We start from the raw sequence: 6,899 nt of genomic DNA, 5'->3' as shown, positions 1-6,899 counted from the left end.
GTTTACACTTAAACTCAATCGGTTTTTTACTTAGAGCTTCTGGATAGAAACCATTTAATTCCTAAATTGTTTAAGAAGATGGCAAACGATCACGAGATGTTGAAGATTTGTCTAATGTTGGAAAATGAGGTTGGAACCACCACAAAACCTACAAAGTCAATTTCATTTAAAAGCAACTTTGACAATTTCAAATTTAGGTTTAAGAACTATATTATAATGGCCGATATTACTCTCCTTCGATCCATTGACCAAGGACCTCATAAGCATGTGACCTTAACCCCTGACGGACCCGTTGGTTCTCCTATTGAAGTCTATGGGGAGAAGGACAAGAAACTAATTCAAGACGATCAAAAGGCTTATGGAATCCTTAGTATTTGTTTGTCAGCTGATATTGCTCAAACTATAAGAAAAGAAACATTTTCCAAAGGACTTTGGGACTCCCTAGTTGAGAAATTTGAAGGTAACTTAGAAATGAGAAACAATCAAATGGAGATGTTAAAGGGATAATTCAACAGGCTTAACCATGTTCAAGGAGAATATGTTGGAAATCTCATCGGGAGATTTAAAAAGTTAATCATCAAGATGAGAAGTGCCGGAATTAACAATGATCTGTCTAAGATTAACTACAAATGCTAAATTCACTGCCCTACACTTGGAATAGCAGTGTCATCATCATCAAGAGAACTACAAATCTACAAGTTCTCTCTCTTCAAGACTTGATATCTATTATCAAGCCATTTGAGATGGATGATAGGCTCAGACTAAACAACCATGTGAGCTCTCTGAATCAATCCGGGATTGTACGGGTTCAAGCACTGGTTCTGCCTTTCTCGGCCAATCTCACCCAATAGTTGACTCAGTTGATGGTGTAAAGTTGTATGATGTTCAATCCACCAGCAACAAAGCCCTCAAAACATCCTCCTCAGCAAGTCAACCTTCCCAAGCAAGCTCTAGTCCGTTCCAGAATGCTATTGATAAAGCCTTTGAGCTAGCCCTCAAGGCACATGGCATAAGCAAACCAGCAACCAGCATGCCTACCAGTTCAAATTAGCCCGTTGATATTGATGATTCTCATATTGCTCTCTTCCACGCCTTTATGGCAAGTCATGAACAGCTATTGCAAGGAAACCTGCTAACCCCATCATTTCAACAAGGAGATATACATGACATCAATGAAAAGGATATCGAGAAGATGGACATCAGGTATCATATAGTCATGACACTTCATAGAGCAACCAACTTCATGAAGAAATATGGGAGAAACAACTTCAAGGACTCCAACAGCAAGAGGATTGGGTTCAACCGAGATCAGCTTCGTTGCTACAACTGTAATGAAACTGGACACTTTGCAAGATGATTTACCAACCCAACAAAGCCGGCAAATGACATCAAGATCACGGATGTTACTGAAAATGATATGAACTACTTTCGAAGATGTACCAACCCAACTATAATGAAATTGGACATTGTCTGAGCTTGATATAAACTACTTTCGAAGAATTATGGGTCACTACAAGACAGAGAAGGAGCTAAAGGGATGGTTTAACCGGTTTCCAAGCAAGGAATAGAATAAGGACTACCCCAACTTCAAAATCAACAAGGGTAAATCCTATCGGCATCCAACGGAAGTCGATCCAGCCACCGGTAAAAAGAAGAAGATGTGGAGGTACAAGACACACAAAAAAGGGCGAGCTATCTGTAACAACTCGGATTTTCCATTTATTATTCTGTTAACCGTGATACCCGACCCGCTTCTATGTTCAAAAATTTTTTATCCATAAACTATCGTGTCTATCGATTATTTATTATTTTATTAATATTTGTTTATTATATCTATTTAATCATAAAAACTACTTTGATATATCTACATTTTTAACCCTAAACTATACTTTAATCTCTATTTGTTTCCATCTCCATAGTTCAAGGGCTAAAGTGAAAAACTAGTATCATATTATATCCTAACCCAGAATCCCACCAACCCTTTAACCCGTATTCTCAAACTCGACCCGTATAAGTTTCTTGTGCCATAATTCTCGTCGTATTCTTGGAATTGATTTGTGGTTTTTACTCCCCATACCAAATCGACCCTGTCGACACTTTAATTAGGAAACAAGATCAAATTTGATGCATATTGATTAATATAGCGAATCGTCTTTGACCTAAATTGAGTTTATACCTTAGAGGCCATCTTAATGCAATTATTTCCGTCTGCACAATCGCCCCTGGGTCGCAAACAAAACCTCCTTAACCAATTACATTAACTCTAACCGCCGATTCCTATTCTTGATTCTCATTCTTGCCGGCTTAGTTTGATCTAACTAACCATCGTATAATAGTTGTTAAAGGTAATTAAATATATAATTTAGTTTCCAATTTAATTAACCCTATAGTTAATCGGCCAAACGTTGTACGTTTTGGCCGATTATGATTCTAGGGTTCTTATATTAATATGGGTTGTGTTTGTTTCTGTATATAAATTTTTAGTATCATGTTAATAACAAGTGACACACCAGCTCGGTTGGATGGTGTGTGGATGTTAAGGCTTGGTGTGGCTGGGGGCGCAGGTTTGAGAGTGTCTGTTTTTCCTTATGTTAAAATATTCATTTATCATCATTTAAAAACAAATTTTATATTTTAGAGAGTGTTTTATTAAACCATTATTAGAGATAGTTTGCATTTTTTAATACAAATTTCATATTATTTGTTAATTAAAAAGAGAAATAGTGTATTTATGTAATACACTACACAAATTTTATGAAAAGAGAATAGAATATTAATGTTATGTGAAATTTAATCTACCTATATAATAAATGAAGAACTTGAACACTTGTCACCATATTAGCCTACTTGCTTATGTGTCAAGCATTGAGGGTGACCACATCTTTTTTGCTGACGTGTCAAGCTTATACACATTCTGCTCAACCTACTCACTTTTTACCTACTTTATGATATTTCCATCCAATCCCCTGTCTATAAATCCTAAATTACATTAAAAATCACTACATTTTCTCTCTCATTTTCAATTAATTAATGTATTTTTATATCTTTATCATTACTATTTCTCTTTTCTTCACTCACAACTACTTTCAAAATATATTAAAAAACTATGGGGCATGAACAATAACTTTTCAAATATACAGAAAAATAAATGCATTTCTCTGTCCTCCACTCACAACACCCTAAACCACTCTTTACATTATAAAGATTTCACTCACATATTTTGATGGATTAAACGTGAATGTTCTTACAAAGCTTTCCCTGCAAGTTTTCTATCTATAGGTTTTATAGACGGGTTATTCACCTTTTTCAAAGCTAATTCAAATTTCAAATGGCTTCTTCATGGTCAACGAGAATTCAAGAATGATTATTGAAAAGGTAAACAGGGTTTAATAATTCTAGAGTCATACCTCTTGGTGGTGATGACTACCGTGATAGCAATATGATTAAGAATGTGAGCATGACGATCATCGGTTCTTGATCTCTATATGCCACTTACTTTGATTCTACCTATTTTCAATCTTATTTTGTTTACGCACTACAAGGGATCGTTTTAAGGTCAACGTGCGAAAGATGGTGAAGAACGAACATTCAAGTTCATCGTAAGCAGTAGATAATTGTGAGTTTTTTTTCCAGTTTTCTTTTGAATGTAGCACCAGCTGCAGCTGCTTCATTTGTCGCACGTGCTCCCTCGGTTAGGAAATTAATGCTCCCTCATAGTCTCAAAATTATAGGCATGTAACGAACCGAACATACACAAACAAGGGCATTGTATTCGTTCGTTTAACATTAAATGAACATGCACACAGACACAGACAACTAATCGAACAAATATTTGTCTTCATGGTCATTCGTTTAAAGTGTAATCAACTGTAACGGACACTAGCAAACATAAACTAAACATAAATTAACTCACTTAGGTGAATACACACGAACAAATATGAAAGTTATGTTTCATAAAAAACACATCCAAAGTGGTTCTTTAAAATATTAAGACAAATGCGCATATACGCATAAATGAACACCCATAAACGAAGGTTCACGGGCATAAATGAACAGACGAAACAGAAGTTCATGTTCGCTCTTTTGTGAAACCAACAATGTTCCTATTTTTTTGTTTATTAACTAAATAAATGAACATAGACGAACTTCCCTCGATTAGGAGATAAAATGATTTGGCATGCACATTTTTTTAATCATAAAATGCAGCAACAAATATGTCAAATTAAAGGAGATAAAACACTAAGGAAATCAGATGATAATAATTATACTTCAAGGTTGCAAAGTATTCGTTTGAAATAAAACACAACCTTACACCAAACATAACTTTAAATATAATTTTTGTCTTATAAAATACATGGATAATTTATTTGGGAAGAGTTTATGTATTTTAAATCCTTTAAATTCTCTTAAAAAATTCTTGTAAAATTTTAATGTAACGATTACAGACGGGTGAATAGTTTGCTATTATGTAGCCATTTGTAAGGAAAAACGATCATTATTTTTTGTTTATGAAATTTATTTTTTACTATGGGTATTTGCTAATAGAACGAGGTGATTATCCCTTTGTGGATCTTAGATGACTTGGTTTCATATCGATACAAACATCAAACATTCATCTGACAACTTTAACATTTGGTAAAATTTCGAAATCAAGAAAAGTGGCACATAATGGAACAAAAATCAAGAAATCTATTTCTTTAGTCTAATTTTATTGAATATACAAATTGGTATAGTTTAAGATTCAACCTTGATAAACATGGGTGTCAAAGTTGAGATATGACAGTAATAGTGTAATCTATTTATTCTAATAAAATACTACCTACTTTTGTCACTTGTCAATCTTATGGCTTTTCTCATCTTTTTTTCACTTATTTCAATATATGGTCCTTATCTTTTAAATTATTTCAACATATGAATTGAAGTTTTTTTTTTTTTATATGTAAATCCTAATCGATTCATTCATTAACATTAATAGTGAAATACGAAAAATAAGGAAATATTAAAATTGACGTTGCAGGTTTGTTAGAATAAAATTTTAATGTCACAGGTAATTGCAAATTTAACCAAATAAAAGATGCGTCATTGTCGAAAAATTTAGATTTGTATGGTAAAAAATAATGTTTTTTAAACTGGCATTCGAGCAACATTGTCTAATTTTTTTTATATAAGACTGGTTTCAAATTTGTATTAATAACTTTCTCGTATGCATTTGAACTAAGAAAAGTGTGTTTTTTCTTAATTTTCTTCAAACTTTTTGTATAAACATTGCAAACATGAAGAATACCTATCATATATATCTTGGTGTTTAGCATTAAATTATTGAAGTTGAATATTATAATTATAATCTATATGTACACCGATTTACTATATGAAGTATATGTCATTTATTTAGATGATTTTTTTGCTTAGTATAAAGAGTTTTAGCAATAAGAAAATCAGTGTTTTCTTCTTTAACTCAGACCAAAATGCTTTAGAAACATATATTTTCATACTAATATAAATAATAATAAATCCTGTTAAAAGTCATTTACCATGCTTCCAACAAATCCGAAATCTTTGCTTTTTTTTCTATAAGTTGTTAAAATATATATATCGATTAATTAAATATTCCTACAACTCCCATAATATTAACTAATAACACGGGATTATTCTAATAAAAGACTACCTTCTTTTGTCACTTGTCAATCTTATAGCTTTTATCATCTTTTTTTTCACTTATTTCAATATATGATCCTTATCTTTTAAATCATTCCAATATATGAATTGAAGTTTGTTTTTTTATATGTAAATCCTAATCGATTCATTCATTAACATTAATGGTGAAATAAGAAAAGTAAGGAAACATTAAAATTGATATTGCAGGTTTGTTAGAATAAAATTTTAAAGTCACAGGTAATTGCAAATTTAACCAAATTAATTAGATGCATCATTGTCAAAAATTTGGATTTGTATGGTAAACAACAAATTGTTTTTTAAACTGGGATTCGAGCAACAATGTCTAATTTTTTATATACGATTGGTTTCAAATTTGGATTAATAACTTTCTCGAATGCATTTGAACTAAGAAAAATGTGTATTTTCCAAACGTTTTGTATAAACATTGCAAACATGAAGAATACCTATCATATATATCTTGGTGTTTAGCATTAAATTATTGAAGTTGAATATTATAATTATAATCTATATATATACCGATTTACTATATGAAGTATATGTCATTTATTTATATGGTTTTTTTTGCTTAGTATAAAGAATTTTTGCAATAAGAAAATCAATATTTTCTTCTATAACTCATACCAAAATGCTTCAAAAACATATATTTTCACATTAGTATAAGAAAATTATAAATCCTGTTAAAAGTCATTTACCATGCTTCTAACAAATCCGAAATCTTTGATTAATTAAATAATCCTACAACTCCCATAATATTAACTAATAACGCGGGATTAGTATTCAAAATTTAAACATTTCTTATCAAATACTTTTAACTATTATAAATAAGAATCAATATCTTCACTTTATGCAACTTTAAATCTTCTAATATTCTTAATAATCACTTTTATTTGAATATAGCTTTAAGGTTAGTATCTCTTTGTCATTTTACATTAATATGAAATGAAAAAAATTATGTTGTTATATTTTAATTTTCGATTTTATATTAAGCTTGATTATACAATTGTTAAATGTAAAATATAAAGTCAAGTAAAAATTTGTCATACACAGAATATTAATGAAATCAAATTTATCATGATCAATCAGTTTCAAATTCTAAAGATTATAAGGATGACTATATCATCAAAGTTCAGGTAATCTGGGTTTTAGGATAATCATGTTTTTGGAATGAACATGATGAGCAAATGATCTCAAATGATATTATATTAATTGATTAAAAGGTATGA

This window comes from Bidens hawaiensis, unplaced genomic scaffold (genome assembly GCF_021521415.1).
Source record: "Bidens hawaiensis isolate Kalapana, Puna unplaced genomic scaffold, B.hawaiensis_p1.1 tig00031457_1, whole genome shotgun sequence".
Taxonomy (NCBI): Eukaryota; Viridiplantae; Streptophyta; class Magnoliopsida; order Asterales; family Asteraceae; genus Bidens; species Bidens hawaiensis.
The sequence above is the reverse complement of the archived record's forward strand: the minus strand, read 5'-3'. Positions refer to the sequence as shown.